This window comes from Mobula hypostoma, chromosome 9 (genome assembly GCF_963921235.1).
Source record: "Mobula hypostoma chromosome 9, sMobHyp1.1, whole genome shotgun sequence".
Taxonomy (NCBI): Eukaryota; Metazoa; Chordata; class Chondrichthyes; order Myliobatiformes; family Myliobatidae; genus Mobula; species Mobula hypostoma.
The window spans coordinates 121,990,849-122,017,529 of record NC_086105.1 but is presented as its reverse complement, the minus strand read 5'-3'; positions in this window follow the sequence as shown (position 1 = coordinate 122,017,529).

Genomic DNA, 26,681 nt, shown 5'->3' with positions numbered 1-26,681 from the left:
GTTACCATGCAAGCTACCACCACTTCAATGCTATCACATATTTTCTAGCAGTAGGAGTGTACACCTTGCCAAAAATCACTATAAGAATTATTTCTCCCAAATGGTACCAGTGGCCCAAATTTGGGGTCCTGGCTCACAGACTAATAATGAATTATGTGGAAAGGATAGAACATAGGAAAGTTTTGATTGGGAGATAGACTCTCTTTATAGCCTTCCACTTTCCAGTTCCTGCATAGTGTTTCACAGGTTCTTCCTCCTCTTCAGCTTTCCCTTTCTTTTTATTTTCCTGCTCAAGCTATTCCACCTTTGGCAACTTTCATTTGATTGGGAAACTGTTGGCCATGCAGATAAACAACATCAGATTTAATTCTTTGCTCCATTTACAGAGTAGCCCAGGCAACAGATCAGTTGCTCCAGGACATTAATGTTATATTTAATCAGAGTGTTTGTTGTTGCCTGTCACTCAGAATTTTGTTACTCCACATTTGTGCCCATGGTTTTTGACAGGGTCAAGGTTGGTTAATAAGGACATGCCTTGCAATCTGGTATGTGTTGATCTGAGTGGAGCACAAGGCTGTATGTGGTTTGGCACCATGTGAGAGCCTCATTGCCTTCTGAAGACACAAACTAGATGAGCATTTAGTAAATGGAAGCTCATCGTGTTGCAAAGCAGAGCCGGTTCAGGATGAGTAACCTGTTACTTCCCAGTTTCTTGGAATCAGAATCAGAATCAGGTTTGTTATCACTGACATACAGGTATGTCGTGAAATTTATTGTTTTGCGCAACACATATATAAAAAATAAGTTACAATAAGAAACACAGTAGATTCTGGTTAATTGGGCCATTGATTAATCAGAGCATCTGCTTATTTGGGACAACACTTAAAGAACCAAAACCAGTCGAGAAAGTGGCTGGGATTCCATTTGTTTATTTGGGACACTATGCTGCTTAATTTGGACAGTAGACTTGCTGAACAGTTTCTAACTAGTGTCACTTGTGTGGTTATTAGATACTACATCTTGCTTAGAGCGAACAGTTTTCAATTGCATTAGTTGTGTGGATTTGGTTCAAAAAAAGCAGTGAATTTTGCCACTGATAGTTGGTAAGAAATAATCAATAAGACAATTCAGAACTGTTTTGCTCATTGCAGTGTCAAACATTCAGGCCGGAGATGCTAGAAATGCCTAGGAGTGAAAATGAAGCCATTTCAGTACTTCAGCAAGTTAGGAACTACGGACAATTTGAATGTATCTTGAATATTACAACAAAAATGAAGATTTGGAGGATGCAATCATTGAAAGTATTGTATGAAGACAGTCCATTATCTGCACTAGGTGTCTATGCTGATTTTGTTCATTTTAGAATTTTAGAATTTATCTAAATCTTACAACCATCCCACAAAGTGAGGGAGTAAAAATCTTTGCGTTATGACTTCGTTGCAATGTACAGACATGTGAATTTAAAAGTCCAATGGCTTGTAGAAATAAGCTACAGACAATGCAAAGAACATGGCAGCACACGCTCGATGGGTTCCTCTGTTGATAGCTATTACGAACTAATACACAGTTTTATAGTACTGTAGTAGTATTGGTACTGTTCTAGTTTGTTATGCATTTCATTAAAATACATAATTTGTTACTCAGTTAAATAGTATTATGTCTTTCTTTTATACCTTTTTCACTATTTCCATGAAATTTTGGTCAATTTGAGCAGCTGCTTAATTGGCCAAAATGTACAGGCTCTGACGTGTCCCAATTTACTGGAATCCATTGTACATGTATATAAAAAAGTAAAGAAGTAGTCTAAACAGAGAGCAAAAGGCTAAGTAGTGTTTGTTCATGGTCTGTTGAGAAATCTAAATACTGACTGTGTGCCTTTAGGCTCCTGTACCTCCTCCCTGACTGCAGCAATGAGAAGAGGGCATGCCCTGGATGAGGGGGTCCTTAGTTATGGATACTGCTTCATTCTCTCCACCTCCCCCTTCACCTGGTTTCACCTATCATCTCAATACACACAAAATGTTGGAGGAAAATGAGGAGGTACCCGGAGTCCCTCTCCCAGTTGCTTCCACATCTACGAGATTCTCTCTCCACCGCCTCCAATGGAACTGTCAGATTCCTCCAGCATTCTCTGTAACGTTCCTTTGATTTCCAGCATCTGCAGATTATCTTGTGTTTGTGGTTCACCTACAGTATGATCTGCCTGCTTGTACTCTTCCCCTCCCCACCTTAACTTGCTTCCTCCTCCTTCCTTTCCAGTCCCGATGAAGAGTTTCGGCCTGAAATGTCTACTGTTCATTCCTCTCCATTGATGTGCTCTTGCCTGCTGAGCTCTTGCAGTGTTTAGTGTGTGTACGTTTGACTGCCACGGACCTTTTTAAAATTGACTTTTGTTTTTAATGCTCTTGTATTAGAAAGACTAATCTTTTTTCCTTCATTCAAAACATTGAGGGCCTTTGCTGCAGCAATGTTCCTAATTTTGGAGTTTCAGTGGTAATTACTGCAAAATTTTGCAAGTCAGAAAGAAAAGTCCATGAAACAAGCATGGTACACACAAACCCTTAATACAAATGTATTAAATGAACAGCTGCCAAATCAATAACAAATGTGGATCAAACATTCCTTATAGATATACTTTAAAGATGAGAGCATTCTGTTAAATACCCCTTGTGAAATTGCTTGCTAATTGTTGCAATCATTGTTTCTCAGTCTGCCTTTCTTCTGCATCAACACTTGTATCTAAATAACCCGGAGAGGGAACATACGACATCAAGTCAGTGAGAGCTCACTCAACTGGAGTGCATTGTTGAATTTGGACAATCTTGTCATGTGATTTCACTTTTCCTTTCAAAATTTTTATATAAATTTCAGTTGATTTAAGGAAGATAATTCAATCAAACAGAAAATATGAGAACATAATAGTCAACACACATCAAAGTTGCTGGTGAATGCAGCAGGCAAGGCAGCATCTCTAGGAAGAGGTGCAGTCGACGTTTCAGGCCAAGGCCCTTCGTCAGGACTAACTGAAGGAAGAGTTAGTAAGAGATTTGAAAGTGGGAGGGGGAGGGCGAGATCCAAAATGTTAGGAGAAGACAGGAGGGGGAGGGATGGAGCCAAGAGCTGGACAGGTGATAGGCAAAAGGGGATACGAGAGGATCATGGGACAGGAGGTCCAGGAAGAAAGACAAGGGGGGCGGGAACCCAGAGGATGGGCAAGGGGTATATTCAGAGGGACAGAGGGAGAAAAAGGAGAGTGAGAGAAAGAATGTGTGTATAAAAATAAATAACAGATGGGGTTCGAGGGGGAGGTGGGGCTTTAGCGGAAGTTAGTGAAGTCGATGTTCATGCCATCAGGCTGGAGGCGACCCAGACGGAATGTAAGGTGTTGTTCCTCCAACCTGAGTGTGGCTTCATCTTTACAGTAGAGGAGGCCGTGGATAGACATGTCAGAATGGGAATGGGATGTGGAATTAAAATGTGTGGCCACTGGGAGATCCTGCTTTCTCTGGCGGACAGAGCATAGGTGTTCAGCAAAGCGGTCTCCCAGTCTGCGTCAGGTCTCGCCAATATATAGAAGGCCGCATCGGGAGCACCGGACGCAGTATATCACCCCAGCTGACTCACAGGTGAAGTGTCGCCTCACGTGGAAGGACTGTCTGGGGCCCTGAATGGTGGTAAGGGAGGAAGTGTAAGGGCATGTGTAGCACTTGTTCCGCTTACAAGGATAAGTACCAGGAGGGAGATCAGTGGGGAGGGATGGGGGGGGACGAATGGACAAGGGAGTCACGTAGAGAGCGATCCCTGTGGAAAGCAGAGACCGTGGGGGAGGGAAAGATGGGCTTAGCGGTGGGATCCCGTTGGAGGTGGCGGAAGTTACGGAGAATAATATATTGGACCCACCACTAAGCACATCTTTCCCTCCCCCCCCGCTTTCCACAGGGATCGCTCCCTACGCGACTCCCTTGTCCATTCGTCCCCCCCATCCTTCCCCACTGATCTCCCTCCTGGCACTTATCCGTGTAAGCGGAACAAGTGCTACACATGCCCTTACACTTCCTCCCTTACCACCATTCAGGGCCCCAGACAGTCCTTCCACGTGAGGCGACACTTCACCTGTGAGTCGGCTGGGGTGATATACTGCGTCCGATGCTCCCGATGTGGCCTTCTATATATTGGCGAGACCCGACGCAGACTGGGAGACTGCTTTGCTGAACACCTATGCTCTGTCTGCCAGAGAAAGCAGGATCTCCCAGTGGCCACACATTTTAATTCCACATCCCATTCCCATTCTGACATGTCTATCAATGGCCCCCTCTACTGTAAAGATGAAGCCACACTCAGGTTGGAGGAACAACACCTTATACACCGTCTGGGTAGCCGCCAACCTGATGGCATGAACATCGACTTCTCTAACTTACGCTAATGCCCCACCTCCCCCTCGTACCCCATCCGTTATTTATTTTTATACACACATACTTTCTCTCACGCTCCTTTTTCTCCCTCTGTTCCTCTGACTATACCCCTTGCCCATCCCCTGGGTTCCCCCCCCGTCTTTCTCCCCGGACCTCCTGTCCCATGATCCTCTCATATCCCCTTTGCCAATCACCTGCCCAGCTCTTGGCTCCATCTCTCCTCCTCCTGTCTTCTCCTATCATTTTGGATCTCCCCCTCCCACTTTCAAATCCCTTACTAACTCTTCCTTCAGTTAGTCCTGACGAAGGGTCTCGGCCTGAAACGTCGACTGTACCTCTTCCTAGAGATGCTGCCTGGCCTGCTGCGTTCACCAGCAACTTTGATATGTGTTGCTTGAATTTCCAGTATCTGCAGAATTCCTGTTGAGAACATAATAGTCATATATTTCAAAAAGAGAACAGACAGTTTTTCTATGAAATTGAGAATAGACTTGTGAGGCAAGTCTGAAAGAGATGATTGAAACGCACATACGTAGGTATGAAGTTAATGCCTTTTTAATTGTAGTGCTGGGATCTTATTATCAGATATAAATAATGCTTCTGATTTCTGTAAATAACTATTGCAGGTGCCTACCAAGAAATTGGGTAAATAAAACATCACAATGATGTCTGGCTGTGGGGTACTCATTTTATACTCAGTGCGATTCAACCCAGCTTTTCTCAAGTATATTGAATGTCATTGATGTGAGAGAAAAAGAAAATAAAAATATTATTAAAAGTGACTGATTCTTATTGCTAAAATTTCCAAATATGTTATTTACCTACTGTAAAGATATGTTAGTTGAAAATATTGTTGTCAGATAGGTTGAAACATAATTTTGTGTAGAATTTGTTAAAATTTCAAAATCAAGGTAAATTTTTGTACACCACTTACAAAAGGATGAAGCCACCATCTTAATATTGGCTCTTAAAGCTTTCTTTATTTTCACTTCACCTGGCTGGCACTTCCTCTCAGCTAATTTCTAGCCTTCAGCTATTTAACTTCTGCATCTGGTCAAGGTTCATTGAATCAACAGATACATTTTTGAAGACCTGTGAGATGACCAATGTTCCTAAAAGAGGTCAAATTTTAAATATTGTCATGGTACCATCATGCCTTGCAGAGGTTCTTACTCAGACTGTGACAGCAGTTTGGTCACGTAGATGGTGGAGGAAATTGGCAGTCTGCCAAATGTACATGATCATTTGTGTTCATTGTTACTGTAATTAATTGTGACTGAATAGTTTACAAATGAAGTAGATCAGGAGGGATTGTGCGGCAAAAGCCTTTTACTTCAAGATGGAAATGACATTACTATATTTACTCAAAATTGCAATCATAGGTGTGTGAATAATAAGACTTAAGTGACTATGTTACTGTTTTATTCTGAGAACATAAATGTAGAACTACAAACGTTTGTAGGTACCCTTCTGCTGAGATGTTTCATTTGACTTTCATAATTTAACTAAGACCTTTCCAAAGTTTTCAGAAGGTGTTTTGTGAAGCCAACCCACTTTGTGATATTATAATGGAGGAAGAAACAGGTCAATGTATTTCTTTGTGCAGAATGATCCACGGGTCCTTTGCTACCCTGCTGAGAAGATTGTCGTTAAAAGTTTTTGCTTCTGCATTGGGCTTGACTATGTAGCAAAGAGGTCAGTGAAAAGGTTAGTCTATTTTCCAGGGAACTACATGGAGCTCTCTGCAACTTAAGTATGAGAACAGGAAAGGTCTGCACACATGAAATCACTGACGATAGAGGAATCCACAATATTAAGCTTTTAGCCAAACTGCAGCATTTAAGACAGGTGATATGATGGCTTAATGGATTTTCAAAAGATTCAGTTATGTCCTCAAGGGCTTCTATGACTCAATAGAAGGGATCACAGAGGTCCTTCTCAACCATGTGAACTGAAAGGGATCTTATTCCATGCAGGTGCTAGTGTGACACCACTCAAAAGATCCACTTGGTGCACCTTTGAACTTCTTTATTATATTTATGAGATCATTAAACTAGAAAGAGTACAGAGAAGATTTATGAGGATGCTGCCAGGAGTCGAGGGCCTGAATTACAGGAAAAGATTGGGCAGGCTAAGACTCTTTTCTGTGAAATATATGAGACTGAAGGGTGACAATTTAGAAATGTATAAAATGGTGAGGGATGTATATCAAGTGGACACTTTTATTGAATATCTTGTTGATATCAAAGCAGAACATTAAACAAGTGCAGACATATCTGCCAAGGTGAAATGTTTAAGGGGAACATGAGGGGAAACTTCTTCACTTCAGAGGATGGTGAGAGTGTAAGTGGAGGAATTGGGTTCATTTTCAACATGCAAGAGAAGTTTGGATAGGTATATGGGTGGGAGAGGTATGGAGGGCTACAGTGCAGGTGCAGGTTGATGGGACTGGGTGGAATAATAGTCTGGCATGGACTAGATGGGCTGAAGAGCCTGCTTCTGTGCTGTAGTGTTCTGTGACTCTATAACACACATGGTCCCTTTTCACAGGGAATGGAAACTAACAACTACAGGGCATGGGTTTAAGGTTAGGGGTGAAGGATTTAAAAGGGATCTGAGGAGAAACTTCTTCACACAGAGAGCAGTGCATTTATGCAGTATTGTGAGCAGTTTTGAGTCCTTTATCTAAGAAAGGCTGTGCCGACTTCAGACAAAGTCCAGAAGAGGTTTAGAAGGATAATTCTGGAATGAAAGGGTGAATGTATAAGGAGAATTTGATAGCTCTGGGCCTGTACTTGCTGGAATTTAGAAGAATGAGGGGGGATCTCATTGAAACTTTTCGAATACTGGAAGTCCTAAATAGAATGGATGTGGAGAGGGTGTTTTCTAAATTGAGGGATGGGGTTTGGGACAAGAGGCGTCAGAATAGAAAGACATACCTTTAGAACGGAGATGAAGGAGTCATTTCTTTAGCCAGAGGGTGTTGAACCTGTGGAATTCATCGCCACTGACTCCTGTGGAGGCCAAGTCATTGAGTATATTTAAAGCGAAGGTTGATAGGTTCTTGATTAGCAAGGGCATCAAAGGTTACAAGGAGAAGGCAGGAGAATGGGATTGAGATGTATAATAAACCAGCCATGATGGAATTGTGGAGCGTACTCCATGGACCAAATTGCCTAATTCTGCTTCTATGTCTTATGGTCTTATGGTCTTACATATGTAATGAGCTTCTAGGGAAAGTGATTTTCAGTGATTAGAATATCTTAAAGATATTTGGATAAATACATGAATAGGTGTTTTGAGAGGTATGGGTCAAACATAAGCAAATGGAATGGCTTGGTGTGCAACATGGTTGGCACTGACAATCTCCTTTTCTCCATTTTTGCACATTTACATCAATGGTAGAAACATGTTTGGTGAAGGGGCAAGCTCCTGTCCTATACCCTCTTCCCTTTCCCCCATTTTTCACTTTCTATTTCATTTGAAATCATCCAAACACTTAGTCCGGTGCCATCTGCTGATCCAAACCTCAGCTTGGAGTGCTTTGGCAATGATTTTAATGATGTTGGATTTCAGCGGCACAAGCTAAGTTTGTGACATTGTTGAAGATTAAAGAGAATGCAGATACTGGAATCTGGAACAAAAGTGAAATGCTGGAAAAATCCAGGAGATCAAACATCAGCCGAGGAGGCAAAAGGTGCAGAGTGACACTTCATGTTCGTGTTCTTGCATCAGGATTAGATGCAGTGTCTTGACCTGAAACATAAACTTATACAGCTGCTGCTTCATCTGCTGAGTTATTTTGTTTTGTGTGTGATATCTATCTCTTGTTGTCCAGCAGTCATTTTTCTATATGTGCTTCCTGGTTCAAAGAGACCGGGGAGACTGGACAGCTGAAAGATAAAGGCATTACTTGCCCGGGACTCTCATGCACAGCTGACTAAAGAGTCTCATGGCTGTACAGTGGATGCACATTAAAAGGTTGTAAGCCCTTGCAATTGAGCAATATCCTAATTATTCTGAGGTTGCCTGGCCTGGCTTGCATATGAGGTCATTGACACCCTATGGAAAGCCATCATGAGGGCCCATTTATTCTGACTTGCTTCTTCGCAGGTACCAATCACCTGCCAGATTAGTTCTGTACATTGACAGGTCAGAATCCTCAGAGAATCTGAGGGTAAATGTGCTGCGAGCTGATAGGTGGGTGAACCTACACATTCAAGCATCATTTTATAATTTGTGGATTCAACTCAGATAGTTCTTTTCATTGTTGTTATCCTACATGGAAAAACTAATGCACACCAAACTCTTTAACTTCAGCCACAACTCACACACTCATTGTTTGTTTTGTGCCTTGTTGATTTCATACACTGCTCACCCTGGTGATTGCTTCAAGGAGTCTGTTTCCATGTCAACAGATGATCATTCCATCCGCATTTCCCTTGCAGTTGCTGAGGTTTAACTCTTCAGAAATCTCTACTTTGGAGGCGACGCTCACAAGAGGTATTTATAATGGAATATGGTAACTTTTGAAGGATTGGAGAATTGAGGGCTATGCAGAATTACCATGGAGGAGGGATTAGACCAAGGGCAGACCATCCACGACGATATTGAATGGGGCATGACAAGGATAGTGGGGATGGTGATAGTAGAGGTAGTACTGGCTTGACCGTCCAGGTAGCCTACTTCTGATTTTGTTTTCTTGGGCATACTCTGAACCTTTGTAATTTATTTTCCCACAATAATATAAGGTTATAAGATATAGGAGCAGAATTAGACCATCTGGGCCCATTGAGTCTGCTCCGCCATTTTGTCATGGCTGATCCATTTTTCCACTCAGCCCCAGTCTCCTGCCCCTCTCCCATATCCCTTCATGCCCTAACAAATCAAGGGTCTATCAACCTCTTCCTTAAACATACATGAAGACTTGGCCTCCACAGCAAAATGTGACATCGAATTCCACAGATCCACCACTCTTGGGGCTAAAGAAATTCCTCCTCATCTCTGTTCTGAAAGGACACCCCTCTATTCTGAGGCTGTCTCCTCTGGTCTTAGACTCTCTCACCACTCTATCAAGTCCTTTCACCAGTCGATAGCTTTCAATCAGGTCACCCCTCATTCTTCTGAATTCTAGTGGATACAGGCCTAGAGCTCTTCATATGACAAGGCATTCAATCTTGGAATCATTTTCGTGAACCTCCTTTGAACCCTCTGCAGTTGTAACACATCCTTTCTAAGGTAATGGGCCCAAAACTGCTCACAATACTCCAAGTGAGGCCTCACCAGAGCTTTATTAAGTCTCAACATTACATCCTTGCTTTTATATTTTTGTTCTCTTGAAATGGATGCTAACGTTGCATTTGCTTTCCTCACCACAGACTTAACCTGCAAATTAATATGTAAGGAACCCTGCACAAGGATTCCCATATCTCTTTGTGCCTCAGAATTTTGTATTTTCTCTCCGTTTAGGAAGTAATTAACTCTTTCATTTCTTCTACCAAAGTGCAAGACCATACACTTTCAAAACTGTATTCCATCTGCCACTTCTTTTCCTATTCTTCTAACCTAAGTCCTCTGTAGCCTCTCTACTTCCTCAAAACTACCTGCCCCTCCACCTATCTTCATACTGTCCGCAAACTTTGCAACAAAGCCATCAATTCCATCATCTAAGTTATTGACATATAACATGAAAAGAATCAGTTCCAACATAGACTGCTGTGGAACACCATTCGTCACCAACAGAAAAGGTTCCCTTTATTCTTTGCCTCCTGCCAATCAGCCACTGCTTTATCCATGCTAGAATCTTTCCTGTAATACCATGGGCTTGTATCTTGTTAAGCAGCTTCATGTGTGGCACCTTGTCAAAGGCCTTCTGAAAATCCAAGTACACAACATCAACTGATTTTCCTTTGTCTATCCTGGTTGTTATTTTTTCAAAGAATTCCAAAAGATTTGTCAGGCAAGATTTTCCCTTGCGGAAACCATGCTGACTACTGCCCATTTTATCATGTGCCTCCAAGTACCCCCAAATCACATCCTTAACAATCAACTCGAATATCTTCCCAATTACTGAGGTCAGACTAACTGGCCTATAATTTCCTTCCTTTTGCCTCTCTTCCTTTTTGAAGAGTGGATGACATTTGCAAATTTACAGTCTTCTGGAACCATTCCAGAATCTAGTGATTCTTGAAAGGTCATTACTAATGCCTCCACAATCTCTTCAGCCACCTCCTTCAGAACCCTGGGGTGTACACCATCTGGTCCAGGTGACTTAACTACCCTCAAACCTTTCAGTTTCCCGAGAACATTCTCTCAAGTAACGGTAGCATCACACATTTCATGACCCCTGACATTTGGAACTTTCACCATACTGCTAGTGTCTTCCACAGTGAAGACTGATTTATTCAATTTGTCCTCCATTTCGTCATCCCCCGTTACTACCTCTTCAGCATTGCTGAAAAACTAAGATATATGTCAGAGTTACTTTTCACAGAGAGTGATAACTCTTCAGAAATCTCTGCCTTGGAGATAATGTTCACAGGAGGTGTTTATATTGGAGTAGATTAATTTTTGAAGGATTGGAAAATTAAGGGCTAAGCAGAATTGCTATGGAGGAGAGATTCGACCTAGGGCAGACCAGTTGCAATGATATTGAATTGGGGATGACAGAGATAGTGGGGATGGTGGTGGTTCAGCTGGTACAAGCTTGAAGGTCCAGGTGGCTTGCTTCTCCTTCTGTTTTCTTGGGTGTTCCCTGAGTCTTTGTAGTTAATTTCCCATAATAATATGATAATAATGGGGTTAAAATGCTGTCATATAATCTTTAATTGTCATCACTTTCATGTAAGAGGCTGATATTGTGCCGACCCACTTTCTAGCACACACGAACCGGCGCGCTCCGGCAGAGAGGCTGACCCTGAAAAGGGCGCCAGGCCGTCTTCACCAGCAGGGGGAAAATCCCGTGGGCGGGAAGGGTCTGCGAATATGCATTCCCCACAGCAGTCCCGCCCAGGGAGGGCGGGAACGGGAAGGCTTTAAAGGAGGCCGCGAAGTTTGAATAAATCTCTTATCGCAACTCCAACTCACCGACTGCATTTCGTTATTCTAGCGCTGTGTGTAGCATACCGCTACAATTGCTGACCCCGACGGCCCAAACAATATTTGGACCAGAGATGACTGACGCCACATCTGTTCACGCAGTTTCGTTAAAACTGCTAAGTCTCTGGACGCTACGACCCCGCTTATGGTTCGAACAAGCAGAAGCACAATTCCACATTTGGCAAATAACCTCGGATTCCACTCGTTACTACTACGTGGTAAGCTCCCTCGACCAGGAGACAGCTGCACAAGTTGAGGAGTTTATACAGTTGCCCCTGGAGGACGACAAATACACAGTATTCAAAGCCCTGCTCATAAGGACTTTTGGACTCTCCGGCGCGAACGAGCTGCCTGGATGGTTTGGGAGACAGGCCGCTGTCGGCATTAATGAACTAAATGCTGGCCCTAGCTGAAGGACACAAACCCTGCCTCATGTTTGAGCAGGCGTTCCTAGAGCAACTGCCCGAGGATATATGCCTGCTGCTGTCCGACGCAGATTTCAGTGACCCCCGGCAGGTGGTGGCCTGGGCAGATGTGCTGTAGAATGCCAGGAAAGAGAGAGGGGCGTCCGTCGCACAGATCACCAAACCGTGTGCCCAGTGGCAGACCAGACCAGGCCCGGCAGCAGAACCCAACGAACAATGGTGCTTCTGCCACCAGTGGTGGGGCACAGAGGCCTGCCGCTGTAGACCACCCTGCAAATTCCCAGGAAGCGCCAAGGACAGCCTCCTGTATATCTGGGACAAGCAGTCGGGATGCCGCTCTTTGATTGACACCGGAGCGGAGATCAGCGTCTTATCTCCAACGAGTTACGACACCCGCAACAGAGAACCGGGACCCACCCTGAGGGCCACAAATGGCAGCACAATACGAACCTACGGCACCCGCACGGTGCAGATACAGTTCTGCTCCAGCCGGTTCACGTGGGACTTCACACTGGCCGCTGTGGCCCAACCACTCCTGGGGGCGGATTTTCTTCGAGCCCACAGCCTGCTGGTCGACCTGCAAGGGAAGCGACTAGTCCACGCCAAGACTTTTCAAACATTCTCCCTGGGTGAAGCCAAGTTGCCCGCCCCACACCTGGACTCCATCACGCTGTCCGACGACAAATTCACCAGGGTCCTGGCGGATTTCCCATCAGTTCTGACACCGCAGTTCACGGCAGCCATGCCCAGACACTGAGTAAAGTACCACATCCCGACCCAGGGACCACCCCTCCACGCCCGTGCTCGAAGGCTTCCCCCGGACAAGCTCTGACTGGCGAAGGAAGAGTTCAAGAAGATGGAGGAATTGGGGATCATGCGACGGTCCGATAGCCCATGGGTCTCCCCCCTGCACATGGTGTCCAAGGCAACGGGGGGGCTGGAGACCATGCGGCGACTACCGCAGACTGAACGAGGCTACAACGCCAGACCGCTACCCTGTGCCGCACATTCAAGACTTCGCAGCAAACCTACAAGGCGCAAGGATCTTTTCCAAGATAGACCTCGTCCAGAAATACCATCAGATCCCGGTACATCCGGACGACATCCCCAAAACAGCACCCATCACCCCGTTCGGCCTTTTCGAATTCCTCCAAATGCCGTTTGGTCTAAAGAATGCCGCACAGACATTCCAGCAGCAAATGGACCTGGTGGGACTCGACCCAGACTTTGCATTCATCTATTTGGACAAAATCCTCACAGCCAGCAGTAGTGGTCAGGAGCATCTGTCCCACCTCCGTCAACTCTACTCCCGACTGAGCAAATTCAGCCTTACAATCAACCCGGCCAAATGCCAGTTCAGACTCAACACCATCAACTTCCTGGGCCACAGGATTACTAAAGATGGGGCAATCCCTCTGCCCGCCAAGGTAGACGCGGTCTGCCACTTCCCCCGACCCAACACAACCAAAGGCCTGCAGGAATTCGTGGGTATGGTGAATTTCTACCACCGTTTCCTCCCCTCAGCAGCCTGACTCATGCGCCCCCTGTTCACCCTGATGTTGGGTAAGGGCAAGGACATTACCTGGGACGAAGAGGCCGCAGCCGCTTTCGTTAAAACCAAAGAAGCCTTGACAAACGCCGCGATGCTAGTGCACCCCAGAACGGACGTTCCTACTGCCCTCACGGTGGATGCATCCAACACTGCAGTCGGTGGAGTGCTGGAGCAACTCATCGAGGGTCGCTGGCAACCCCTGGCGTTCTTCAGCAAACACCTACGACCACCCGAACTCAAATACAGTACTTTCGACCGGAAGCTATTGGTACTATACCTGGCAATCTGGCATTTCAGGTACTTGTGAGAAGGTAGGCCCTTCACCGTGTTCACGGACCACAAACCGCTTACCTTTGCGTTCACTAAGGTGTTCGATCCCTGGTCATCCGGCCAGCAGCGACATCTGTCCTACATCTCCGAGTACACGACAGACATCCGGCATGTCTCGGGAAAGGACAACATCGTGGCGGACGCACTATCCAGACCTACCATACAGGCCCTGTCACAGGGAGTAGACTATGCAGTGCTGGCGGAGGCACTGCAGGCAGACGATGAGATCCCTAGTTACAGAACTGCGGTCTCCAGTTTGCAGCTCCAAGACCTCCCCGTAGGCCCAGGTGAGAGGACCCTCCTGTGTGACGTAGCTACAGGGCCAACCCCACCCCGTCGTCCCAGCAGCCTGGCGCCGGCAGGTTTTCGAGTCCATTCACAACTTAGCGCACCCCTCCATCAGGACAACCATCCGGCTGGTCTCCAACAGGTTCGTGTGGCATGGACTTCGTAAACAGGTCAGTGAATGGGCCAAAACGTGTATGCAGTGCCAAACGGCCAAGGTGCAGCGGCACACCAAGGCTCCGCTGCAGCGGTTCGAACCCACCCGCCGGAGGTTCGACCACATCCATGTGGATATCGTGGGGCCCCTGCCAGTGTCGCGAGGAGTGTGGTACCTCCTAACGATGATAGGCCGGTTCACCAGATGGCCAGAGGCAGTCCTGCTCACCGACACCACCTCCGAATCCTGCACCCGACCACTGATCGCAACCTGGGTAACCCGATTCGGGGTACCGGCCCACATTACCTCCGACAGGGGCACCCAGTTCACCTCCAGCCTGTGGTCAGCTATGGCCAGCCTTTTAGGAACACAGCTACACCACACAACTGCCTACCACCCACAGTCGAACGGACTAGTGGAGCGCTTCCACCGTCAGTTGAAGTCGGCTCTCATGGCCCGCCTGGAGGGCCTAACTGGGTGGACGATCTTCCCTGGGTCTTGCTCGGAATCCGCACGGCGCCCAAAGAGGATCTGCACACCTCGTCGGCCGAGTTGGTGTACCGCGCACCCCTGGTCGTCCCAGGAGAGTTCATAACAGCCCCAAGGGGGCAAGAGGAAGAACCCACAGCAGTCCTGGACAGACTACGGGAGAGGCTCGGTTATCTGGCCCCCATACCCACTTCACAGCACGGACAGAGCCTGACCTGCGTACCCAAAGACCTGCAGAACCCTAAGTTTCTTTTTGTACGACGGGGCGGACACCGGGCACCGCTACAGCGGCCCTACGAGGGGCCATTTAAAGTGATCAGGAACAACGGGTCCACGTTCGTGCTGGACATTGGGGGGAGAGAGGAGGTTTTCACGGTGGACCGACTCAAACCGGCCCATGTGGACTTGGCACAGCTGGTCCAGGCTCAGGCACCGCGGCGCAGAGGCAGACCTCCGAAGCAGAGGCCGATCCAGACTCTGGACATTGGGGGATGTATCGCCGGTTCTGGGGGGTGGTGGGGGGTTTATGTGGCGACCCACTTTCTAGCGCACACGAACCGGTGCGCGCCGGCAGAGAGGCCAGTCCCATACAGGGCGCCAGGCCATCTTCACCAGCAGGGGGAAAATCCCGCGCACGGGAAGGGTCTGCGAATATGCATTCCCCACAGTAGTCCCGCCCAGGGAGGGCGGGAACGGGAAGGCTTTAAAGGAGACCGCGAAGTTTGAATAAATCTCTTTTATCGCAACTCCAACTCACCGACTGCGTGTCGTTATTCTAGCGCTATGTGTAGCACATCGCTACAATATCTTCATTGAAGTATGATATTTTTTTTCTTTTTGACAATAAATCTGTGTTTGGACAATAAAGCTGTTAGTCTCATTAAATTACTGTCCTCTAAATCAGTTCCGAGGGCTCCATTCCAATTCTCCAATTTGCAATATGGTTTATCTCAAAGCAAAAGGTGAGAAACAACCTGAAGTCCCCTGAGTTGATGCTGAAGTTAGGTTTTGGCCACTAACATCTCTTCTCTTCCGATGGAATAGAAATCTGCATTTTCCCAACCCGGGCCATCACTGCATCCCACCTGAAATAATTAAAGAAAGTTGAAGAGTAGATTTACCTATTTCTATATTTATTCACTCTGTTGTTCCAAAGCATGCTTTGAACTATAGAATCTGCTGTGCTCTGATTTCTGCTCCACAGCTCAGAGAGAAATGATATGACCCTTCAGTGTCAATACTTCACAATCACATTTTTCTGATATACTAGAGTAATCTGTAGGGAATAAGAAAAAACAGAAGAAAATATCTGAATTAGAGGCAGGTTAAAAGTTCAAAAAACTGAGGATTTTGAACACCAGGATGAACAGCTAGGGGAAAAACATGCTTTTTTTTTAATGTAACCTATTGAATCACTGAAAACATTTTTCAAAAACTGTTGTCATCATTTTTTCTCAGCAACTGTGAATTACACTATTTGCAATAACATTTTAATGTTCACTAAAATTATCGATTTGCTCATTAAAGACTCTGCCTGTTATATCATTGTTTGCTTTACCCATGTTGTATGTAATACATTTTTTCTGATTTCAGAGTATCATATTAAAGCAGCAGGCTATGTTGTACTTCATGCAAATCAATGTCTTTTTCGCTGGTTTGCAGAAAGATTAAATTAAAGTGAGAAGTAAAACTTGGTTGCCATGGGAGATGGTCTTCCCATTGTAATTAAGTTCACAGCTTTTATCTTGAATGCATTTTCCCATCAGTAATCAGCAATTAATGTAATACACTTCATAGAGTCATAGAAGAGTACTGCACGGAAACAGGCCCTTTGGCTCATCTAGTCCATACCGAACCATTTAAATCACCTACTCCCATCGACCTGTGCCCGGACTATAGCTCTCCAGACACTTGCCATCCATGTACCCATCCAAACTTCTCTTAAATGTTGAAATTGAGCTTGCATGCATCAATCACTTTGACTGGCAGCTCGTTCCACATTCTTACGACCCTCTAAGTGATGAAGTTTCTCCTCATGTTCTCCTTAAACTTTTCATCTTTCTGAAGCACCTTCAATTACTCCAAAAGACAGAGGTTTGGTAAAATACTGGAAGGCTTTTATTCGCTGTACAATAGGACCTCCACAGTGAATGTCTGCCCCCGAACTGAGGAGGAGGGGCAAGGCGAACACCTTTATACAGGACTCTGTGGGAGGAGCCACAGGGGCAGTCAGCAGCGGTGTGTGTCCAGACAGGTAACCCAGTTACAACATATATACATGGTTTACCACATTCACCCCTCCTTTTTTTTAAAAAAAAGAGTCCCGCGGGGTGAAGTGACTGACAATATTTACAAGAAGTATATTTACAGGTCAAGTCTATCAAGCGGTCGAGTCCGTCGCTGTGATCTACGTAGCACCGGTGGTGATTGCACCGGCGATGGCGGTTGTGCTGGCTCCGGCCTGACTTCAGGTGTCAGCACGTTAGGCGTCGGTAATCCCTCGTGCGTGTGCGTCACGCCCGGTATGGGAGTGTCGTGTGGTGTCTGTATAGGGTTTGGGGTGCACGGTGTCTCGTAGGTACATACATCGGTGGGTACGGGGTCAATAGTCACCATGGAGTGTTCAGGGTAGGGGCCCGGAGCTCCTGCGGGAGCCAGGTCGCGGATGGAGACCGTGTCCTCCCGCCCATCAGGTAAAACCACGTAGGCATACTGGGGGTTCGCATGAAGTAAGTGAACCCTCTCGACCATCGGGGAGTATTTATTGCTCCTTGCATGTTTCCGGAGCAGCACTGGCCCTGGGGACGTCAGCCAAGATCGTAGGGTGGTTCCAGTGGTCGACTTTCTGGGAAAAGAAAAGAGCTGCTCATGAGGGGTGGCATTGGTGGCTGTGCATAACAGGGAGCGGATGGAGTGGAGTGCCTCGGGAAGGACCTCCTGCCAGCGGGAGACCGGCAGTCCCTTTGACCTGAGGGCTGAGAGTGTGGCTTTCCACACCGTGCCATTCTCCTTCTCTACCTGTCCATTCCCCCGGGGATTATAGCTCGTGGTCCTAATGGTTGCAATTCCCCTAGCCAGTAGATATTGGCGCAGCTGGTCACTCATAAACGAGGACCCTCTGTCACTGTGGATATAGCATGGGTATCCTAACAGAGTGAAGAGCTTGCGCAGGGCTTTTATAACTGACGTGGTAATGGTGTTGGGGCAGGGGATGGCGAAGCGGAACCGCGAGTACTCGTCAATTACGTTAAGAAAGTACACATTGCGGTCAGTGGAGGGAAGGGGGCCCTTAACGTCAACACTCAGTCGCTCAAAGGGGTGGGTGGCCTTGACGAGTTGTGCCTTTTCGGGTTGGTAGAAGTGCGGTTTGCACTCTGCGCAGACTTGGCAGTCCCTGGTCATCATCCTGATCTCCTCAAGGGAGTAAGGCAGGTTCAGGGCTTTCACGAAGTGGAAAAGCCGGGTGACTCCCGGGTGGCAAAGGTCTACATATAGAGGGTATAGCCGGTCAATCTGCGCGCTGGCACATGTTCCCCGGGATAGGGCATCGGAGGGCTCGTTGAGCTTCCCAGACCTGTACATGATGTCATAGTTGTAGGTGGAGAGTTCGATTCTCCACCTCAGAATTTTATCATTTTTGATTTTGCTCTGCTGCTGATTATTAAACATGAATGCGACTGAGCGCTGGTCAGTTAGCAGGGTGAACCTTTTGCCGGCGAGATAGTGCCTCCAGTGCCTTATAGCTTCCACTATGGCCTGGGCCTCTTTCTCTACCACAGAGTGCCGAATTTCAGGGCCTTGAAGGGTACGGGAGAAGAACGCCACTGGTCTTCCTGCCTGGTTGAGGGTAGCAGCCAGCGTAAAGTCGGAGGCATCACTCTCTACTTGGAAGGGAATGGCCTCATCCACCGCATGCATTGCTGCTTTGGCAATGTCCCCTTTTATGCGGTTGAAGGCCGCACGGGCCTCGGCAGAGAGGGGGAATGTGGTGGACTTGACCAGGGGGTGGGCCTTGTCTGCGTAGTTAGAGACCCATTGGGCGTAATATGAAAAGAAGCCCAGGCACCTTTTGAGGGCTCTGAGGGTATTGGGAAGAGGGAGTTCCAACAAGGGGCGCATACGGTCGGGGTCAGGGCCAATGACTCCATTCTCCACGACACACCCAAGGATAGCAAGTCGGGTGGTCCCAAATACACACTTGTCCTTGTTATAGGTGAGGTTGAAAGATTTGGCCGCTTGGAGAAATTTTTGGAGGTTGTTGTTGTGATCTTGCTGGTCGTGACCGCAGATGGTGATGTTATCCAGATATGGGAACGGGGCCTTCAGTTGGCACTGGTCCACCATCCAGTCCATTGCCCTCTGGAAGACAGATACACCATTCGTGACACCAAAGGGGACGCACAGGAATTGATAAAGCCTGCCGTCCGCCTCGAAGGCAGTGTAAGGGTGGTCCTCCCGGCGGATGGGGAGCTGATGGTAAGCGGATTTTAGGTCTATGGTCGAGTACACCTTGTACTGTGCTATCTGATTGACCATATCCGCGATGCGGGGTAGAGGGTACGCATCGAGCTGCGTGAACCTATTGATGGTCTGGCTATAGTCCACGACCATCCTATTCTTCTCCCTGTTCCGAACAACCACCACCTGCGCCCTCCAAGGACTTGTGCTTGTCTCAATGACCCCCTCCCTGAGCAGCCGCTGCACCTCCGACTTAATGAAAGCTCTGTCCCCCGCGCTGTACCTCCTGCTTTTAGTTGCCACAGGTTTACAGTCGGGGGTCAGGTTGGCGAACAGCGGTGGGGGAGGGATCCTGAGGGTGGAGAGGCCGCAAGTGGTGTCGGTAGTGTGGCAGTTGGCATGGTGTTGGGTGGGATGTGCGGGTCGGTGTGTGTGTGTGTGGTCAGTAGCGGGGTACGTGACATATCTCTACAAAACAGGGGATTTATGACAGTAATTGGTGGGAGGGGCCCATCATACTTCATTGTCACGCTTTTCAGGTGGCCCTGGAAGTCCAACCCCAACAGCACAGGGGCACACAGTAGAGGCAAGACCAGTAACGTAAAGTCCCGATATTCTGTGCCCTGCACCACTAGCGTCGCTACACAACCCTCCCGGATGTCTGTTGTATGCGACCCGAGGCCATGGTGACCCTCTGACCTACCGGCCGTATCATGAGTCCACAATGCTGCACTGTGGCCGGGTGGATAAAACTCTCCGTGCTGCCTGTGTCAAACAGGCAGCTTGTCCTGTGCCCCTCCACCAGGATGTCCATCATTGACCTTGCGAGCTGGTGGGGAGCGCTTTGATCGAGGGTCACGGAAACCAGGGTGGGGTCGCTGTCTTGGTCCGGCGCGATGGGGTGGCCCGTGAGCACCCGTTGGTCATAGGCGGTGGGAGGTGGCGCCGACCAAGATGGCCGCTCCCATGTCTTGCACGTGGTGGCAGTGTGCAGGGAAGATAGCGACCGCCACGTCTCGCATGCGGCGCTGCTCGATCCCGCTTGCGGTTTTGACTTACAGACCTTGGCGAAGTGGCCCTTCTTTCCACAGCTGGAACAGGTAGCTTGTCGGGTCGCACAGCGTTTCCGGGGGTGCTTCTCCAGTCCGCAGAAGTAGCACTGCGGCTGGCTGCAGCCGAGGTCGATTCGCCAGCGGGTTGCAGGGTCTGCGGCGCCCATGAGGCCATCGGGGGATCGTGTGCCTGGAGAGCCTCGGAGTTATGCAGAGCGGCCTCCAACGTATCAGCCAGCTCGATCGCCGAACTTAGGGTAAGATCAGCTTTTTCCAGCAGCCGCTGGCGCACGTACACTGACCTGGTCCCCATGACGAAGGCGTCTCTCACTAGGAGTTCTGCATGCTGCGCTGCCGTCAGCTCCTGGCAATTGCGGGCCCACACGAGTGTCTGTAGGGCCCGGACAAACTCAGCACTCGATTCCCCGGACCGTTGTTGCCGTGTCGCTAAGCGATGCCGAGCATAGACGCTGTTTATCAGCCGCAGGTATTGTCTTTTGAGTGCGTTCATTGCGCCGTCGTAGTTCGGCTGGTCTCTGATTAGCGAATAAACCCGTGGACTGACCCTGGAGAGTAGAACTCTGCGCTTCGCTACGGGGTCGGTCGCTTTAATCTCCTCTAGGTACGCTTTGAAGCAGGCCAGCCAGAGTTCGAAAGCGTTTCCAGCATCAGGCATTTGCGGATCGAGGTCTAATTTTTCTGGTCTCAGGGCCTGTTCCATGTTTTAAAACGTACAGCGAATAAAATTGAAGCACCTTCAATTACTCCAAAAGACTGAGGTTTGGTAAAATACTGAAAGGCTTTTATTCGCTGTACAATACGACCTCCACAGTGAGTGTCTGCCCCCGGACTGAGGGGGAGGGGCAAGGCGAACACCTTTATACAGGATTCTGTGGGAGGAGCCACAGGGGCAGTCAGCAGAGGGGTGTGTCCAGACAGGTAACCGAGTTACAACATATATACATGGTTTACCACACTTCCATGCTTAACCCATGACCTCTAGTTGTAGTCCCACCCAAGCTTAGTGGGAAAAGCCTGCTTGCATTTACCCTAATTGTATCCCTCATAATTTTGTATACCTCTATCAAATCTCCTCTCAATCTTCTACATTCCCAGGAATAAAGTTCTAACCTATTCTATCTTTCTTTAAAACTCAGGTCCTCCAGTCATAGCAACATGCTTGTAAATTTCCTCTGTATTCTTTCATCCTTATTTACATCTTTCCTCTAGGGTGGTGTTGAAAACTGCACACAAAACTTCAAATTAGGCCTCATAAACGTCTTATACTACTTCAACATAACATCCCATTTCCTGTACTCAATACTTCTATTTATGAAGGCCAACATGGCAAAATCTTTCTTTATGACCCTATCTACCTGTGCCACTACTTTCAATGAATTGTGGATTAGTAATCCCAGATACTCAGGGCCCTACTGTTTACTGTATAAGACCTACCCTGGTTGGTCCTATCGAAGCGCAAAACCTTGCACTTGTCTACATTAAGTTCCATCTCCAATTTTTCAGTCTATTTTTCCAAGATCCTGCTGCAAGCTTTGATACTTCCTTGCTGACAACTACACCTCCAATCTTGGTGTCATCCACAAATTTACAGATTCAGTTTACCACATTATCATCCAGATCATTGATACAGATGATAAACAACAATAGACCCCAGCACCGATCCCTTCAGCTCTCCACTAGTCACAGGCCTCCAGTCAGGGACACAACCATCTGCTACCACTCTCCGGCCTCTTCCACAAAGCCAATGTCCAATCCAATTTGCTCCCTCATCTTGAATGCCATGTGATGGCAATTTTTGACTAACTTCCCATACGGGACCTTGTCAAAAGCCACATTAAAGTCCACATAGACAACATCCACTGCCTTGCCTTCATCAGCTTCCCTGGTAACTTCCTCAAAAATTCTATAATATTAGTTAGCAATGACCTACCATGCACAAAGCCATGTTGACTATACCTAACCAGTCCATGTCCATCCAAATACTCATAGATTACCTTCCTATAGCTTTCCCACCTCTAATGTCAGGCTCACCGGCCTATAATCTCCTGGTTTATTTTTAGAGCCTTTCTTAAACAGTGGAACAACATTAGAACATAGAAATCTACAGCACATTACAGGCCCTTTGGCCTACAGTATTGTGCCAACCATGCAACCTACTCTAGAAACTGCCTAGAATTTCCCTAGCACATAGCCCTCCATTTTTCTAAGCTCCATGTACCTTTCTGAGAGGCTCTTAAAAGACCATCTTGTATCTGCTTCCACCACCATTCTGGCAGTGAAATTCCACGCAGCCACCACTCTCTGTGTGACAAACTTACCCCTGATATCTTCTCGGTACCCATTTCCAAGCACCTTAAAGCTATGCCCCCTCAAGTTAGCCATTTCAGCCCTGGTAAATCAATACAATCAATGCCTCTCATCATCTTATGCACCACTATCAGGTCGCTTCTCATCCTCTGTCGCTCCAAGGAGAAAAGGCCACGATCACTCAACCTATTTTCGTAAGTTACACCCTCCAATCCTGGCAACATCCTTGTAAATCTCCTCTGCACTCTCTCTATAGTATCCACATCCTTCTTGGAGTGGGGTGACCAGAAGTGATCACAGTATTCCAAGTGGGGTCTGACCAAGGTCTTATATAACTGTAACATTACCTCACAGCTCTTGAACTCAAATCCCACGGTTGATGAATGCCAACACACCATACACCTTCTTAATAGCACTGTCAACCTGTGCAGCAGCTTTGAGTATCCTATGGACAAGGACCCCAAGATCTCTCAGATCCTCCACACTGCCAAGATGCTTACATTTAATATTATATTCTGTCTTCAGATTGGACCTACCAAAATGAACCACTTCACACTTATCTGGCTTGAAGTCCATCTGTCATTTCTCAGCCCACTTCTGCATCCTATCGATGTCCCGCTGTAACCTCTGACTCCCTATCAGACTATCCACAACACCCCCAACCTTTGTGTCATCAGCAAACTTACCACCCCACTCTTCCCCTTCCTCATCCAGGTCATTTATAAAAATCAGAAAGAGGGAGGGGTCCTGGAACGGATCTCTGTGAAATACCACTGGTCGTTGACCTCCATGTAGAATACGAACCATAGATATCCTCCAATCCTCTGGTATCTCACCTGTCACTTAGGATGATTTAAATATCTCTGCTAGGGCTGCTCCACTTACCTCCTTCAGATTCTGAGGGAACATCTGGTCAAACCCTGGGGATTTATTCACCTTAATTTGCCTCAGGACAGCAAACACCTCCTCCTTTATAACCTGTATAGGGTCAATGATCTTGTTGCTGCCTTGCCTCACCTATAATTTCTGTGTCCATCTCCTGAGTAAATACAGAAGTAAAAAAATCTTTTTAAGAGCTCCCCCTTTATCTTTGTCCTATTTTTCTGCTTGTGCAGAACATGACAACTTTGGATGCAGAGGAGTACGAAATGATGGTTGAATAAGCTCCCTCCTGAGCCAAGTTATGTGATACCGTACCCAGGAGGACTGGAACTTTTACAATGCCTTTATCCAAGAAGAGACTGGTTTACAGTAAGGACATGGATTGAAGCCCATGGATTTAAAAACTCTTTTATCTTCAGAGGATGTGTACATAAATTAGTATGGGAGATGTTTATGTGGCATTTGGACACAGCTGTAGATGACTTAGGACAAATAGCCTTTTCCCCTGCTGTGCACAGGATGTAAGGATAACCTTGATGTGATTTAGTAAATTAACCTGCTGCATCCTGGGAACTTTATGTTCTTTGTTCATCTAGTTCATGGCAATCTGAGGGGGTGGGAGGTGCAAAGTGTTTGAAGGCAATGAATGAGTCAGAGGGAGAACCAGGTAACTAGCACAAAGAGGAAGATGAAGAGTCTGCTCACGGTCAGTGAGAGGGCATGCAGTGCTTCAGTGGAGTACAACGGGTGGCACCTCATCCACAACCATATCCATAGCACTCTTCGATCAACGTCAGCAGTAGTGAGATATCTACCATTCACATAAGTGTAGTGACATCTTTGAAGGATTTTCTATGGAGACTTGTGCATGCCAAGCATAGGGTTATATGTCAAGCACCAAAAAGATTATTCTAGTTTATAAAACAGATTTGTAAATGACTTAAAATAGTTCACTAACTTCCAAAAGTTATTTTCAGGTCATTAAAAAAAAAATACCCTGTTCACCCTCTCATGGCAGACCACAGTACATGTGCTTGCAACACTGTGTCTGACAGAGTGATCAGCAGCACTGGGGCTTCACAGGGAACTGTCTTGGCTCCCTTTCTCTTCACCATTTACACCTCGGACTTCAACTACTGCACAGAGTCTTGTCACCTTCAGAAGTTTTCGGATGACTCTGCCATAGTTGGCTGCATCAGCAAGGGAGATGAGGCTGAGTACAGGGCTACGGTAGGAAACTTTGTCACATGGTGTGAGCAGAATTATCTGCAGCTAAATGTGAAAAAGCCTAAGGAGCTGGTGGTAGACCTGAGGAGAGCTAAGGTACCGGTGACCCCTGTTTCCATCCAGGGGGTCAGTGTGGACATGGTGGAGGATTACAAATACCTGGGGATACAAATTGACAATAAACTGGACTGATCAAAGAACACTGAGGCTGTCTACAAGAGGGGTCAGAACCATTTCTATTTCCTGAGGAGACTGAGGTCCTTTAATATCTGCCGGACACTGCTGAGGATGTTCTACGAGTCTGTGGTGGCCAGTGCTATCATGTTTGCTGTTGTGTGCAGGGGCAGCAGGCTGAGGGTAGCAGACACCAGCAGAATCAACAAACTCATTCTGTCATAAGGGCGGTGGCTGGGAACGGACCCAAGTGCAAGACACAGACACTGAAGTACTAGGGACAGGACTAGGATACAGGGCAATGGCAAGGACATGGACAGGAAAACCAGGAACCTGGAACAGGACTGAACAAGGGAGCTAGGAGCCCGGGCTTGGACTCCGAGCCAGAGACTGGACAAGGACCCAGTACCTGGGTCTTGCCTCTGGTTCGGGCCCCAGAACTAGACAAGGACGAGGCTTGGCAGGCAGGCAGGATGAGGCAGAAATCTAGAGGCTAGATGCTAGAGGCTAGAGGCGTGGAAAGTCTGGCTCCTCCTGGGCAGGGCACGGATCACAACCCAACAGAGGCAAGGGACAGGAAGGGGCAGAACCAACCCCGGTAACGGCAGGACCGCCTGGCTTACCTGGGCAGAGGCAAGGGACAGGACGGGACAGAACCAACCCCAGGTAATGGCAAGATGGCCTGGCTTACCTAGGCAGAGGCAAGGGACAGAACCAACCCCAGGTAATGGCAAGACGGCCTGGCCTACCTGGGCGGAGGCAAGGGACAGGAAGGGGCAGAACCAACCCCGGTAATGGCAGGATGGCCTGGCTTACCTGGGCAGAGACAAGGGACAGAACCAACCCCAGGTAACGGCAAGATGGCCTGGCTTTACCTGGGCAGAGGCAAGGGACAGGAAAGGAGCTAGGAACAGGGTGGCTCCAGAACAAGACTGCAGGCAAGAGTTGGAGCTCAGGTTGGAGGAGCAACTCCTCATATACTGTCTGGGTAGTCTCCAGCCCCTTGGTATGAACATAGAATTCACCAACTTCCGGCAATTCCCTCCCCCTCCCTTCCCCTATCCCTATGTCACTCTTCCCCCTCCCCCAGCTGCCTATCACCTCCCTCATGGCTCCGCCTCCTTCTACTACCCATTGTGTTTTCCCCTATTCTTTCTTCACCTTTCCTGCCTATCACCTCCCTGTCTCCCTTCCCCCACCCCTTTATCTTTCCACTTACTGGTTTTTCACCTGGAACCTACCAGCCTTCTCCTTCCCACCCTCCCCCACCTTCTTTATAGGGCCTCTGCCCCTTCCCCCTACAGTCCTGACGAAGGGTTCCGGCCCGAAACGTCGACCGATCTTTTCCACAGATGCTGCCCGACCTGCTGAGTTCCTCCAGTGGTTGTGAATGTTGCTAGGTTAATGTTCTTATTTTTGGTAAAATGGGAAATGTTGCCACAGAGAATACAATGCTTTCTGGCATTGATCACCTAAGGAGGAACAGGGATGGTTTATTAATGTTGTGATGAAGTTCTCCTATTCATTTATGACGATTATGCTGAAAACTGTTGTAACATGAACTCTATTATCAGAAGAGAGATGGGAAATTTAGCTTAAAGCTATAGCTGAAACCTTTCTATTGAAGCAGGCCTAACATCAGACAAAAAAGGTACAACAGAAGCTGCTTTCGTGCATCAGCCCCTGGCTTACTTCAGAGGCTAATGCAGCATTTCTATTGTTTTGGGATAAGCCTGGAATTACTTAGAACATAGAACATATAGAACAGTTCAGCATAGTAGCGGCTTTTTGGCTCACAATATTATACCAAAC